Below are 16,087 nucleotides of genomic sequence, written 5' to 3'. Positions count from 1 at the left end.
TTTTTTGTATTTTTAGTAGAGACTGGGTTTCACCATGTTAGCCAGGATGGTCTCCATCTTCTGACCTCGTGATCCGCCCGCCTTGGCCTCCCAAAGTGCTGGGATTACAGGCGTGAGCCACCGCGCCCGGCCTTGAAATGGAGTTTCACTCTTGATGCCCAGGCTGGAGTGCAATAACATGATCTCAGCTCACCGCAACCTCCACCTCACAAATTCAAGCGATTCTCCTGCCTCAGCATCCTGAGTAGATAGGATTACAGGCGCTCATCAGCATGTCCAGCTAATTTTTGTATTTTTACTAGAGAAGGGGTTTTGCCATTTAGCCAGGCTGGTCCTGAACTCCTGACCTCAGATGATCCACCTGCCTCGGCCTCCCAAAGTGCTGGGATTACAGACGTGAGCCACCACACGGGGCCCTTTTTTTCTCTAAAGATAGAGTCTTGCTCTGTTGCCCAGGTTACAGTACTGTGATAAGATGATAGGGCACTTTAAACTTCAAACTCCTCAAGTGACCCTCCCACCTCAGCATGCTAAATAGCTAGAACTACAGGTACACCACCACCACATCCAGCTAATTTTTTTTTTTTTAGATGGAGTCTCGCTCTGTTACCAGGCTGGAGTGCAGTAGTCTGATCTCAGCTCATTGCAACCTCCGCCTCTCGTGTTGAAGCTATTCTCCTGCCTCAGCCTCCTGAGTATCTGGGACTACAGACGCGTGCCACCACCCCCAGCTAATTTCTGTATTTTTAGTAGAGACGGGGTTTCACCACGTTGGTTGGCCAGGATGGTCTCAATCTCTTGACCTTGTGATCCGCCCACCTTGGCCTCCCAAAGTGCTAGGATTACAGGCTTGAGCCACCATGCCTGGACTTTTTTTTTTTTTTTTTTTTTTTTTGAGATGGAGTTTTGCTCGTTTCCCAGGCTGGAGTGATATGGTAGTCACGGCTCACCGTAATCTCTGCATCCCGGGTTCAAGCTATTCTCCTGCCTTAGCCTCCCAAGTAGCTGGGATTACATGTGCCCGCCACCACACCCAGCTGATTTTTTTTTTTTTTTTGAGACAGAGTCTCGCTCTGTCACCCAGGCTAGAGTGCGGTGGTGCGATCTTGGCTCACTGCAACCTCCACTTCCCCAGTTCAGGCAATTCTCCTGCCTCAGCCTCCCGAGTAGCTGGGACTACAGGCGTGTGCCACCACATCTGGCTGATTTTTTGTATTTTTAGTGGAGATGGGGTTTCACCGTGTTAGCCAGGATGGTCTTGATCTCCTGACCTCATGATCTGCCCACCTCGGCCTCCCAAAGTGCTGGGATTACAGGTGTGAGCCACCACGCCCAGACCTAATTTTTATATATATATATTTTTTTGAGACCGAGTCTCGCTCTGTCGCCCAGACTGGAGTGCAGTGGTGTGATCTCGGCTCACTGAAAGCTCCGCCTCCCAGGTTCATGCCATTCTCGTGCTTCAGCCGCCCAAGTAGCTGGGGCCACAGGCGCCCGCCACCACGATCGGCTAATTTTTTGTATTGTTAGTAGAGATGGAGTTTCACCGTGTTAGCCAGGATGGTCTCAATCTCCTGACCTCGTCATCTGCCTGCCTTGGCCTCCCAAAGTGCTGGGATTACAGGCGTGAGCCACTGCGCCCGGCCCTAATTTTTGTATTTTTAGTAGAGACGGGGTTTCACCTTGTTGGCCAGGCTGGTCCAAAGCTCCTGACCTCAGGTGATCCACCAGCCTCGGCCTCCCAAAGTGCTGGGATTATAGGCGTGAGCCACCATACCCAGCCCCCAGCCTGATTTTTTGGGCAGAAGTCCCCAACCCTGGGGCCAAGGACTAGTACTGGTCCGTAGGCGAACGACACAGCACAGAGGTGAGCAGCAAGTGAGCATTACTGCCTGAGCTCTGCCTCCTGTCAGATCAATGGTGGCATTAGATTCTTGTAGGAGCACAAACCCTATTGTGAACTGCAAATGTGAGGTATCTAGGCTGCATGCTCCTTATTAGAATCTAATGCCTGGCCAGGTGCATTGGCTCACCCCTGTAATCCCAGTACTCTGGGAGGCTGAGGAGGGAAGATCACTTGAGGCCAGGAGTTCAAGACCAGCCTGGCCAACAAGGTGAAACCCCACCTCTACTTCTACTAAAAATACAACAAATTAGCCAGGCATGGTGGTGCATGCCTGTAATCCCAGTTACCTGGGAGGCTGAGGCAGAACAGCTTGAACCCAGGAGATGGAAGTTGAAGTGAGCAGAGAGAGCACCACTGCATCACAGCCTGGGTGAGTGAGCCTCTGTCTTTAAAAAAAAAAAAACAAACAAAAAAAACTAATGCCTAATGACGTTAGGTGAAACAGTTTCATCCCAAACCACCCCCCTCCATCAATGTCTGTGGAAAATTGTCTTCCACAAAATGAGTCCCTGGTGCAAAAAAACGTTGGGGACCAGGCTGGGCGCGGTGGCTCACGCCTGTAATCCCAGGACTTTAGGAGGCCGAGGCAGGTGGATCACGAGGTCAGGAGATCGAGACTATCCTGGTTAACACGGTGAAACTCCATCTCTACTAAAAATACAAAAAATTAGCCAGGCATGGTGGCCGGTGCCTGTAGTCCCAGCTACTCAGGAAGCTGAGGCAGGAGAATGGCGTGAACCCAGGAGGCGGAGCTTGCAGTGAGCCGAGGTAGCGCCACTGCACTCCCACCCGGGTGACAGAGCGAGATTCCGTCTCAAAAAAAAAAAAAAAAAACAACATTGGGGACCACTGCTTTAGAGTGCTTACTTAACATATGTTTAATGGGAAAGGCATTTAAATAAACGGAATCTCAATAATTTAATCTGAGCAATATTACCATAACCTGGATGACATGTTTCTGATAAGAATACAGTTACTGTCTTATTATTATGTCAGCATGTGAAAGAGCATGAAAAGAAAAAAATACATAGTATGCAATTTTTTAAAAACAGCTTTTACCATCAGACACATAGATAAATTACCCTAACCACAGGTAGGAATTAGAAAGGTAGAAAACGAGAAGGCAGAAAGTGAGGCCAGGCACAATTGCTCATGCCTGTAATCCCAGCTTGGTGGGAGGCCGAGGTGTGTGGATCACCTGAGGTCAGGAGTTTGAGACCAGCCTGACCAACATGGTGAAACACCGTCTCTACTACAAATACAAAATTAGCCGGGCATGGTGGCGCATGCCTGTAATCCCAGCTACTTGGGAGGTTGAGGCAGGGTGAACTACTTAAACCCAGGAGGTGGGGGTTGCAGTGAGCCGAGATCACACCACTGCACCACAGCATGGACAAGAGTGAAACTCTATCTCCCAAAAAAGAATATATGTAAATGGCCAAGAACCACATAAAAAGTTGCTCCATATCACTAGCTGTGAAGGAAATTCCAATCAAAGCCACAATGAGAAACCACTTTATATCTAATAGGTTGTAACTAAAAAAGACAGATAACAACAAGTATAGATGAGGATAGGGACAACTTGAAACTGCTGGTGGGCATGTTAAATTGGTGTAGTTGACCAGATGCAGTGGCTCACACCTGTAATCCCAGCACTTTGGGAGGCTGAGGCCGGTGGACACGAGGTCAGGAGTTCCAGACCAGCCTGGCCAACATGGTGAAACCCTGTCTCTACCAAAAACACAAAAATTAGCTGGGCATGGTTACGCCTGCCTGTAATCCTAGCTAATCAGGAGGCTGAGACAGGAGAACAGCTTGAACCCAGGAGGCAGAGGTTGCAGTGAGCCGAGATCACGTCACTCATGCCAGCCTGGGGGACAAAGCAAGACTTGTTCTAGAAACAAACAAACAAACAAAAATAAAGCCATTATATGTTAACATAAACAAATAACATATTCTTTTTTTTTTTTTTTTGAAATGGAGTCTCGCTCTGTCACCCAGGCTGGAGTGCAGTGGTGCGATCTCGGCTCACTGCAAGCTCCGCCTCCCGGGTTCACGCCATTCTCCTGCCTCAGCCTCTCCGAGTAGCTGGGACTACAGGCGCCCGCCACTACGCCCGGCTAATTTTTTGTATTTTTAGTAGAGACGGGGTTTCACTGTGGTCTCGATCTCCTGACCTCGCGATCCGCCCGCCTTGGCCTCCCAAAGTGCTGGGATTACAAGCGTGAGCCACCGTGCCCGGCCAACAAATAACATATTCTTATGAAAAATAACTATTTGCCAAAATAATTATAATAAGAATTGCATTGTTTTATAGTTTTGGAAACCTCTTTTCTCCTGCTTCAGCCTCCCAAGTAGCTGGGATTACAGAGGCATGCCACCATGTCCGACTAATTTTTGTATTTTTAGTAGAGACAAGGTTTTTGCCATGTTGGCCAGGCTGGTCTCGAACGCCTGACCTCAAAGTGATCTGCCTACCTTGGCATCCCAAAGTGTTAGGATTACAGGCTGAGCCACTGCGCCCGACCTATTTTTGCAAACCTCTTTAATGGCTGACTTAATATAAGGTAGCTGAATTATCCTATCTGCTTCCGCACTCAATCTGTTGTGCTATCATACATCACACATGGCCTCTGCAAAACTCCAGTATGTGGTCAGGAGAGAATGAAAGTGAAAAAGGCAAATAATACACTGGCATTGTAATAAAAACAGCTGCGACCCTGAGGAACCCTAAAAGGTGCTTGGAGGCTACCAGGAGTCTCTTCTTTTTTTGAGACGGAGTCTCCCTCTGTCGCCCAGGCTGGAGTGCAGTGGCATGATCTCAGCTCACTGCAAGCTCCACTTTCTGGGTTTACGCCATTCTTCTGCCTCAGCCTCCTAAGTAGCTGGGACTACAAGCACCCGCCACCATGCCCGCTGATTTTTGTTTTGTATTTTTATTAGAGATGGGGTTTCACCTTGTTAGCCAGGATGGTCTCGATCTCCTGAGCTCATGATCCGCCTGCCTTGGCCTTCCAAAGTGCTGGGATTACAGGCCCCTACGAGTCTCTTGAACTACCATTTGTGAATCACTGCTGGCCAGGAATGGTAGCTCATGCCTATAACCTCAGCACTTTGGGAGGCTAAAGCTGGCAGATTGCTTGAGCTCAGGAGTTCGAGACCAGCCTGGGCAATGTAGTGAAACCCCGTCTCTACCAAGAATACAAAAAAATTAGCCAGATGTGGTTGTGAGCCAACTGTGGTCCCAGCGACTCAGGAGGCTGAGGTGGGAGAACTACTTGAACTCAAGAGGCAGAGGTTGCAGTGACGCAAGATCGTGTCACTGTACTCTGGCATGAGTGACGGTAAGACCCTCATCTCAGGAAAAAATAAGGGTAAGGAAAAAAAAAAAAGAACCACTACTATTGTGTTAAACACAGTATGTTTTTAAATTATAATATGGCTTGCTTAAAACAAAACGTCAAAAATGTGGTTACTATCACTGAATCATAGCTCATATGCCTTATGCTTTACTGTATTTCTTAATTGACTTTTTCTTGTTGTTGAGACAAGAGTCTCACTCTGTCGCCTAGGCTGGAATGCAGTGGTGCAATTTTGGCTCACTGCAACCTCCTCCTCCCGGGTTCAAGCAATTCTCCAGCCTCAGCCTGCTGAGTAGCTGGGATTACTGGCACCTGCCACCATGCCTGGCTAATTTTCATATTTTTAGTTGAGACGAGGTTTCACCACGTTGGCCAGGCTGGTCTCAAACCCCTGACCTTAAGTGATATGGACACCTAGGCATCCCAAAGTGCTGAGATTACAGGCATGAGCCACTGCACCCAGCTGATTTTTCTTCTTTTAAAATGGGTTATTATCTGATCAATTGATTTTTCTTAGAAATCATTTATCAGGCCAAGTGAGGTGGGTCATGCCTGTAATCCTAGCATTTTGGGAGGCCAAGGCAGGTGGATCACCTGAGATAAGGAGTTTGAGACCAGCCTGGCCAACATGGTTAAACCCTATCTCTAATAAAAATACAAAAATTACCCAGACGTGGTGGTGTGCACCTGTAATCCCAGCGACTCAGGAGGCTGAGGTAGGGACAATAGCTTGAACCTGGGGGGTGGAGGTTGCAGTGAACCGAGAACACGGCACTGCACTCCAGCCTCAGTGACAGAGACTCTGTCTCAAAAAAAAAGAAAGACAGAAATTACTTATCAATGCTCAGGCTTCCAAAATAAACAATTAAATGGCTAATGTGGCTAATGGCTATTGTTAGCAGAAATACTACGGAGTTACAACTTCCCAATCCACCTCCTAAGTGGTGGCACCTGTCCATCACTCCAGAAATGAACAAAATTACAAATAATCTGATGTCACTTTATATCCAAAATAGTAAGAATTTAAAATTAGGGGAATAAGAGTTAAGAGTAAATTTAAGGGCTGGGTGCGGTGGCTCACGCCTGTAATCCCAGCACTTTGAGAGGCCGAGGTGGGCAGATCACAAGGTCAGAAGATCAAGACCATCCTGGCTAACATGGGGAAACCCCGTCTCTACTAAAAAATACAAAAAAATTAGGTGGGCGTGGTGGTGGGCTCCTGTAGTCCCAGCTACTTGGGAGGTTAAGGCAGGAGAATGGTGTGAATCCAGGAGGCGGAGCTTGCAGTGAGCTGAGATAGTGTCACTGCACTCCAGCCTGAGTGACAGAGCTAGACTCCGACTCAAAAAAAAAAAAAAGCAGTAAATTTAAGGTATTTTCTGACATTTCTTTATTAATGTCAACATAATGAATTAAAAAATCAGACTTTATATGCTTATATCCTTTATTACTAAGTATAAAGTAAGTCAGTAAGAAATTAAATATGTTGGCTGGGCATTGTGGCTCATGCCTGTAATCCTAGCACTTTGGGAAGCTGAAGAGGGTGGATCACCTCAGGTCAGGAGTTCGAGACTAGCCTGGGCAACATGGCGAAACCCCGCCTCTACTAAAGATACGAAAATCAGCTGGGTGTGTTGGCGAGTGCCCGTAATCCCAGCTACTCGGGAGGCTGTGGCAGTAGAATCGCTTCAACCAGGGAGGTGGAGGTTGCAGTGAGCCGAGATCACACCACTGCACTCCAGCCTGGGTGAAAGAGCAAAACTCTGTCTCGAAAAAAAAAAAAAAAAAGAAAGAAAGAAATTAAATGTTATTTATATTACTTCCCTTCAATTTTTTAAATTTATATAAGAGCCAAACTTTTTCATTGGGTAGAAAATTACTAAATAATCATATTAAGAATTTGGAAAAAGGCCGGGCGCGGTAGCTGACACCTGTAATCCCAGCACTTTGGGAGGCCGAGGCGGGCGGATCACGAGGTCAAGAGATTGAGACCATCCTGGCCAACCAACATGGTGAAACCCTTTCTCTCCTAAAAATACAAAAAAAATTAGCTCAGAAGGCTGAGGCAGGAGAACCACTTGAACCCGGGAGGCAGTGGTTGCAGTGAGCCGAGATCATGCCACTGCCCTCCAGCCCAGGCAATAGAGCGAGACTCGGTCTCAAAAAAAAAAAAAGAATTTGGAAACAAAACTAAAAAAAAAAACCCCACAACAATTCTGTCATTCAGATATAACAACTGTCAACATCTTTTTTTAAAAAAAGTATTAAATTTTACTTGAAATTAAAATGAAATGAGGTGCTAAGTGCTGTGGCTCATGCCCGTAATCCTAAATCAGGAGGCTATGGCAGGAGGATCACTTGAGGCCAGGAGTTTGAGACTAGCCTAGGCAACATAGGAAGACCGCTCTCCCAACAAAAAGTAAAAATATTAGCCAGGCATGGTGGTGTATGCCTGTAGTCCCAGCTACTCCAGAGGCTGAAATGGCAGCATCAACTGCGCCCAGGAGTTCAAGGCTGCACTGAGCTATGATTGTGCCACTCTACTCTGCAGCCTGTAGTCCCAGCTACTCAGGAGGCTGAGTTGGGAGGATCCCTTAAGCATGGGAGGTTGAGGTTGCAGTGAGCCTCTGATAACACCACTGCATTCCAGCCTGGGTGACAGAGCAAGACTCCGTCTCAAAAAAATAAAAACTAAAATTAGTTGGGCTTAGGAGCTGTAGTCCAAGCTACTCAGGAGGCTGACACAGGAGGATCACTTGAGCCCAGGAAGTCCAGACTGCAGTGAGCCGTGATCATGCTACCGCACTCCAGCATGGATGACAGAGTCAAGCTTGGCTAAATTTTTTTTTTTTTTTTTTGTGATGGGGTCTGTGCTGTTGCCCAGGCTAGAGTGCAGTGGCACACGGCTCACTGCAACCTCTGCCTCCTGGGCTCAAGTGATCCTCCAGCCTCAGCCTCCTGAGTAGCTGGGAACACAGTCATGCACCACCATGCCCGGCCAATTTTCTGTATTTTTGGTAGAGATGGGAGTTTTGCCATGTTGCCCAGGCTGGTCTAGAACTCCTGAGCTCAAGCAATCCACTCGCCTTGGCCTCCCAAAATGCTGAGATTACAGGCATGAGCAACCACACCTGGCCAAACTTGTCTAAAATTTAAATTTTAAGTAGAAAGGAATAAAACTACTCTTGCAGGCATCATATAGCACAAACCATCTCTCTAGCATCCTGTAGGTTAGAAATCTGTGATAAGACTTTTAGAACTACTTGAATAAGGCAAAAAAGCCTCAAGTAGAAAATTACTATTATTATTATTATTTTTTTTTTTTGAGATGCAGTCTCGTTCTGTCGCCCAGGCTGGAGTGCAGTGGCGCAATCTCGGATCACGGCAACCTCTGCCTCCCGGGTTCAAGCAATTCTCTGCCTTATCCTCCCCGAGCAGCTGGGATTACAGGCGCCCACCACCACGCCTGGCGACTTTTTTGTATTTTTAGTAGAGACGGGGTTTCACCATCTTGGCCAGGCTGATCTTGAACTCCTGACCTTGTGATCCACCTGTCTTGGCCTCCCAATGTACTGGGATTAGAGGCATGAGCCACCACACCCAGCCGAAAATTACTTTTTAAAGAAAAAAAGGACATTTCCTCCAATTACACTTGTAACTTGCATTAATAGTTGATAATCTGTGTGGGCGAGGGGACCACAAAGAGCACTCTAAAAGGTTGGTGAAAATACAGATCCATGGGGGGGAAATTTTTTTTTTTTTTTTTTTTTGAGATAAAGTATTCTCAAGCGATCCTTCCACCTCAGCCTCTTCAGTAGCTGGGATTACAGGTGTGTACCACTACATCTGGCTAATTTTATTTTTAGTAGAGACAAGGTCTCACTATGTTGCCCAGGCTGGTTTTGAATTCCTGAACTCAAAGGATCCTCCTGCCTCAGCCTCCCAAAGTACTGAGATTACAGGTATGAGCCACTGCACCCAGCCTGTGATTTTTACTCAAAAGAGCAGTAACAATTATCATCAAACTAATGTATCTCTAACTTGCTCATCAAGGTAATGTGAGATTTAAGTATACATATGTGTATGTGTGTGTTTTGAAGTCTCTATAGTCAATTCCCAATCTTTAGTTCTAAAGCTACCCCAGTGGACTTCTACTCTGTGTATCCTCTACTTCTCAGCTTAGGGCACTCTAAGAACTGCCCCACTTTCCCCAAAAGTTCTTTCCTACATGTATTCGTCACCAAAAATTTTTTTTTTTTTGGAGACTGAGTTTCACTCACATTGCCCAGTCTGGAGTGCAATGGCGCCATCTCAGCTCACTGCAACCTCGGCTTCCCAGGTTCAAGCAATTCTACTGCCTTAGCCTCCGAATAGCTGGGACTACAGGCACCTGCCAACATGCCCGGCTAATTTTTGTATTTTTAGCAGAGATGAGGTTTCACCATGTTGGCCAGGCTGGTCTCAAACTCCTGACCTCAGGTGATCCGCCTGCCTCGGCCTCCCAAGGTGCTGGGATTACAAGCATGAGCCACCACGCCTGGCCTTTATCACCTAATTCTGTCTACTTACTCTCTTTCATCAATTTCTTAGATTTAGTGGTTTTTAAATGGTATTCACTTTTTCCAGCACTCTTAAAAATGCTTTGTTGTTCTGTTTTTTATAGAGACAGGGTCTTGCACTTTTGCCCAGGATGGAGTGCAGTGGCATGATCACAGCTCACTGCAACTTCAAACTCCTGGGCCCGAGGAGTTCCTCAGCCTTCTGAGTAGCTGGGACTACAAGTGCACACCACCATGCCCAACTAATTTTTGTGTTTTTCTGTAGAGATGAGGTTTTACCATGTTTCCCAGCCTGGTCTCAAACTCCTGGGCTCAAGTCATCTACATACTTCAGCTTTCCAAACAGCTGGGATTATAGGTCTGAGCCACCATGCCCGCCCTGGCCAGAATTCTTTACTTTTTAAAAGTATCTTTTTAGTCACGTAGGGAAAACATACATTCTTATGATTCTATGACACTGAATCTATCTCATGGATGTCATTATATTTGTTTCTTCCTTCATTTACATAGAGGTTAGGGAGAAAGAAGATGTTAATAGTGATCTTGATCAGTGGCTTTTCTTTCTTCTGAGACAGAGTCTGCTCTGTCACCCAGGCTGTGGTACAGTAGTGTGATCTCGATTTACTGCAACCTCTGCCTCCCAGGTTCAAGCATTGATCAATTTATCTTGAACATAAAGTCTTAAGAAACACTCCGAACTTAAATCCCCAAACTCTTTTTTTTTTTTTTTTTTTTTTTTGAGAGACACTCTCGCTCTATCGTCCAGGCTGGAGTGCAGTGGTGTGACCTTGGCTCTCTGCAAGCTCCGCCTCCCGGGTTCACATCATTCTCCTGCCTCAGCCTCCCGAGTAGCTGGGACTACAGGCACCCGCCACTACGCCTGGCTAATTTTTTGTATTTTTAGTAGAGACGGGGTTTCACCGTGTTAGCCAGGATGGTCTTGATCTCTTGACCTGGTGATCCGCCCGCCTCGGCCTCCCAAAGTGCTGGGATTACAGGAGTGAGCCACCGCACCCAGCCCCAAACTCTTTAATCTTATGAGAAAGCGGGGCCAGGTGTAATGGCTTGTGCCTGTAATCCAAACACTTTGTATTTGTAATCCCAAACACCCACAAAGTGGGTGGCTCGCTTGAACTCAGGAGTCCCAAGACCAGCCTAGGGGCGAGGTACAGTGGCTCATGCCTGTAATCCAAGAACTTTGGGAGGCTGAGGCAAGTGAATCGCTTAAGGTCAGGAGTTCAAGACCAGTCTGTCCAACGTGGTGAATGAAACCCCATCTGTACTGAAAAAAGTACAAAAATTGGCCGGGTGTGGTAAGAAAGAGGAGGTCAAAGCTGTAAAAAACAGCAGAATAATTTGAGCCAGAAAATCAGCCTTCTTTTCTCCTTTTCTTTGAGACGCCTTTCCTGTCCTCAGTGTAAAAGGCTGGAGTGCAGTGGCACAATCACAGCTCACTGCAACCATGACCTCACAGGTTCAGGTGATCCTCCCACTTCAGCCTCCTGAGTACCTGGGATCACATGAGCAAGCCACCACACCCAATTAATTTTTGTACTTTTGTACAGACGGGATTTCGCCATGTTGCCCAGGCTGGTCTCAAACTCCTAGGCTCAAGGAATCCACTCACCTCAGCCTCCCAAAATGCTGGGATTACAGGTGTGAGCCACCATGCCTGGGCCAGCCTTCTTTTACTTACCTTTCCTGTACCTTTTCTTCCTTACACAGACAAAACAAGGCTGGGCGTGGTGGCTCATGCCTATAATCCCAACACTTTGGGGGGCCGAGGTGGGCAGATCACTTAAGGTCAGGAGTTCAAAACCACCCTGGCCAACATGGTGAAACCCCGTCTCTACTAAAAATACAAAAATTAGCCGGGTGTGCTAGCTTGAACCCCAGAGATGGAGGTTGCAGTGAGCCAAGATCATGCCACTGCACTCTAGCCTGGGCAACAGAGTGAGGTTCTGTCTCAAAAACTAAGTAAATAAATATAAAAACAAAAAATGAGTAAATCTCAGCCTGGGCAACATGGTGAAATTCTGGCTCTATCAAAAATACAAAAAATTAGGCCTGCGTTGGTGGTGTGTGCCTGTGGTCCCATGTACTCGGGAGGCTGAGGTGGGAGGATCGCTTGAGCCTGGGAGGCTGGGGTTGCAGTGAGCCAAGATCACACCACTGCACTCCAACTTAGGTGACAGAATGAGACCCTGTCTCCATAAAAAAAAAAAAAAAAAAATCTCTCTGTATGTTAGATACTTTATTATCTTATTCAGTCTCATTAAATGGTATTATCCCTATTTAGCTGATGAACAAACTGGAGGTAAAGATTAAGCTTATGCCAACAATTGAGTGGTCAAGTCAAATTTAAACCCAGTACTGAAGCTTCAGAGGCTATGTCCTTCCAATATACTCACCTGCATTTTTGAGGGGCTACAGTGAAACCTACTTCAGCTGGGAACAGTGGCTCATGCCTATAATCCCAGCACTTTTGGAGGCTGAGCCATGAGGACTGCTGGAGGCCAGGAGTTCAACACCAGCCTGAGCAACATGGCGAGAGTCTATCTCTACCAAAAATGAAAAAATTAGCTGAGCATGGTGGCATGCACCTGTACTCCTAGCTACTTGGGAGGCTGAGGTGAGAGCATCACCTGAGCCCAGGAGGTAGAGGCTGCAGTGAGCCATGACCATGCCACAGCACTCCAGCCTGGGGAAGTGAAATCCTGTCTCTAAAAAAACTAAAAGAAAAAATAAAGGAAAGGAAAACCTTCTATCTCACCAGGCACACCTCTCCATACTCCTGCCTCTCCAGCATGTTCCAGTCCCTTTCCTATCCTCTTAGTATAAAAAAACTTCCAGAATACAATGAAATTAAACCATAATAGACAATGGCAAGAAAACTGCATTTGCAACTGGAGGAGCCCGTTGTCTCACATAAAGACCTCTAAAGAGGAAAACTTTGGCCAGGCACGGTGGATCACGCCTGTAATCCCAGCACTTTGGGAGGCCAAGGCCGGTGGATCACCTGAGATCAGAAGTTCAAGACCAGCCTGACCAACATAGTGAAACCCTGTCTCTACTAAAAATACAAAAATTAGCCGGCACAGTGGCAGGTGCCTGGAATCCCACCTACTCAGGAGGTTGAGGCAGGAGAATCGCTTGAACCCAGCAGGCAGAGGTTGCAGTGAGCCGAGATCACGCCACTGCACTCCAGCCTGGGTGACACAGTGGGACTCCATCTCAAAAAAAAAAGGAAAACATTTTACGACAAACGTACTAGTTTCTCGTCTTTCAGAAAGCTTATCAGCAATTAGCATTCTTTTTTGTGCCTTACAATTTTTATTTTTTTTGAGATGGGATCTCACTCTGTCACCCAGGCTGGAGTGCAGTGGCATGATCTCAGCTCACTGCAACCTCCACCTCCCAGGCTCAAGCAATTCTCCCATCTCAGCCTCCCTAGTAGCTAAGACCACAGGCATGCATCACCACACCCAGCTAATTTTTTCTTGTTTTTTGGTAGAAACAGGGTTTCACCATGTTGCCCAGGCTGGTTTCGACCTCCTGGGCTCAAGCAATCCTCCCACCTCAGTTTCCCAAGTAGCTGGGACTACAAGTACATACCACCACTGGGTAATTTTTTTTTATTTTTTGTAGAGACGGGGTTTTGCCATGTTGCCCAGGCTGGTCTCAAATTTCTGGACTCAATGATCTGCCCGCCTTAGCATCCCAAAGTGCTGGGATTACAGGCATCCACAAATGCACTTGGCCGTTTTGTGGCTTACAAACAACGAACACAGACCCAGAAATCCATTAGGTAATCTGAGTTATGGAATCACACAAGTTAATGAAGATCACTGAAATACATCAGCCTTTCCATTTTTAAATTAATTTCAAATGTTACACTATCAGTAATCAGCCAAGACCAGCCCTCCTGTGTTCTGTCTCTATTCAGGATGACACAAATAGAAAGGAAGCCTCAGCCAGGCACAGTGGCTCACACCTGCAATCCCAGTATTTTGGGAGGCCAAGGTGGGCGGATCATGAGGTCAGGAGATCGAGACCATGCTGGCTAACATGGTGAAACGCTGTCTCTACTAAAAATACAAAAAATTAGCCAGGCGTGGTGGCTGGCGCCTGTAGTCCCAGCTACTCGGGAGGCTGAGGCAGGAGAATGGCGTGAACCTGGCAGGCGGAGCTTACAGTGAGCCAAGATTGTGCCACTGCACTCCAGCCTGGGGGACAGAGAGAGACTCCATCTCAGGAAAAAAAAGAAAAGAAAAGAAAGGAAGCCTCAGTCATATGAAGCTATCACATCTAAACTCAGTACCAAAAGATCACTAATTTCTAAACTATTCAGCTCTCCACAGCAAAGATCAAATATTTGGGCTGGGCGCAGTGGCTCATGCCTGTAATCCCAGCACTTTGGGAGGCTGAGGCAGGTGGATCACGAGGGCAGGAGATCGTGACCATCCTGGCTAACATGGTGAAACCCCATCTCTACTAAAAACAAAAAAAAATTAGCTGGGAGTGGTGGCGGGCGCCTGTAGTCCCAGCTACTTGGGAGGCTGAGGCAGGAGAATGGCGTGAACCCGGGAGGTGGAGCTTGCAGTGAGCTGAGATTGCACCACTGCACTCCAGCCTGGGCAACAGAGCAAGACTCTGTCTCAAAAAAAAAAAAAAAAAAAAAAAAGATCAAATATTTGTGGTGTTTTTAGTTTACAGTACTTGAGAATATTTTTAAGGCCAGGCATGGCAGCTCATATTTGAAATCTCAGCTCTTTGGGAGGCCAAGGCAGGAGAATATCTTGAGGCTAAGAGTTCAAGACCAGCCTGGGCAACATAGGGAGACTCCATCTCTAAAAAAAAAAAAAAAAAAAAAAAAAATTTTAATTAGCTGCACGTGGTGGTACATGCCTGTGGTCCAGCTACTTGGAGGTTGAGGCTGGATGATCGCTTGAGCCTGGGAGGTCAAAGCTGCAGTAAGGAGTGATCGTGCCACTGCACTCCAGCCTAGGTGACAGAGCAAGACCCTGTACCTCAAAAAAAAAAAAAGGCACCATGGCTCACGCCTGTAATCCTAGCACTTTGGGAGCCTGAGAAGGGCAGATTACCTGAGGTCATAAGTTCGAGACCAGCCTGGCCAACATGGTGAAACCCAGTCTCTACTAAAAATACAAAAATTAGCCGGGCGTGTTAGCGCATGCTTGTAATCCCAGCTACTCAGGAAGCTGAGGCAGAAGAATCGCTTGAACCCGAGAGGTGGAGGTTGCAGTGAGCCGAGATCGCTCCATTGCACTCTAGCCTGGGCAACAAGAGCAAAACTCCATCTCAAAAAAAAAAAAAAAAAAAAAAGCTGGGCATGGTGGCTCACACCAGTAATCCCAGCACTTTGGGAGGCCGAGGCAGGCAGATCCCTTGAGGTCTGGAGTTCAATCCCAACATGGGGAAACCCAGTCTCTATTAAAAATACAACAAAAATTGCTGAGGGTGGTAGTGCACACCTGTAGTCCCAGGTACTCGGGAGGCTGAGGCATGAGAATAGCTTGAAGCCAGGGGACAGAGGCAAGAATGCGCCACTGCACTCCAGCCTGGGTGACAGAACGAGACTCTGTCTCAAAAAAGAAAAGAAAAAAACAACCCAGGTGTGGCTCATGCCTGTAATCCCAGCACTTTGGGATGAGGAGGCAGGCGGATCACGAGGTCAGGAGTTCAAGACCAGCCTGGCCAACATAGTGAAACCCCGTCTCTATTAAAAGTATAAAAAATTAGCCGGGTGTGTTGGCGGGCACCTGGAATCCCAGCTACTCAGGAGGCTGGGGCAGGAGAATCCATCCTGGGCCACAGTGCAAGACTCCATCTCAAAAAAAGAAGAAACAACGAAAACAACCCAGGTACAATGACATGGCAGCACCACAGAGTGTTGGTCGGCCTTGGAAAGCCAGTCCTCCACCATCACTGACATTGCCGCTGGCGGGGTCACGTGCCGGGACCGGGTTCCGGTGTAGAGAGCCCCTCATCCTGGGAAAAGGGGTGCTGCCAGAAAGGTGGCCACTCTCTCACTCATCACGCAAGGCACGCTGAACCTGATGCTAAACCACTCATAGATGACCTGTTTCTGGGTTGGGGTTTCCTAGGTAGCTAAGCAGATCCCTGGCTGCAATGTATTCAAAGTCAGCCCTTGACACTGGGGTTTGTTTAAAAAAACAAACAAACAAACAAACAAAAACTTAAAAAGGAAAAGAAAGAAAAAATTTTTAGTCCACATT

The 16,087-nt window shown here is 47.0% G+C and overlaps 1 protein-coding gene across 5 annotated transcripts in view; it reads right to left on the bottom strand.

Moving 5' to 3' along the window:
* Nucleotides 1-16,087, bottom strand: part of QRICH1 (glutamine rich 1) — a 62,225-nt gene that overhangs the window by 28,238 nt on the left and 17,900 nt on the right. The window lies entirely within an intron of this gene.

The sequence above is a fragment of the Nomascus leucogenys genome, chromosome 4 (genome assembly GCF_006542625.1).
Source record: "Nomascus leucogenys isolate Asia chromosome 4, Asia_NLE_v1, whole genome shotgun sequence".
Classification (NCBI taxonomy): Eukaryota; Metazoa; Chordata; class Mammalia; order Primates; family Hylobatidae; genus Nomascus; species Nomascus leucogenys.
Note: the sequence above shows the minus strand (reverse complement) of the source record. Positions and strands in the feature narration are given on the sequence as shown.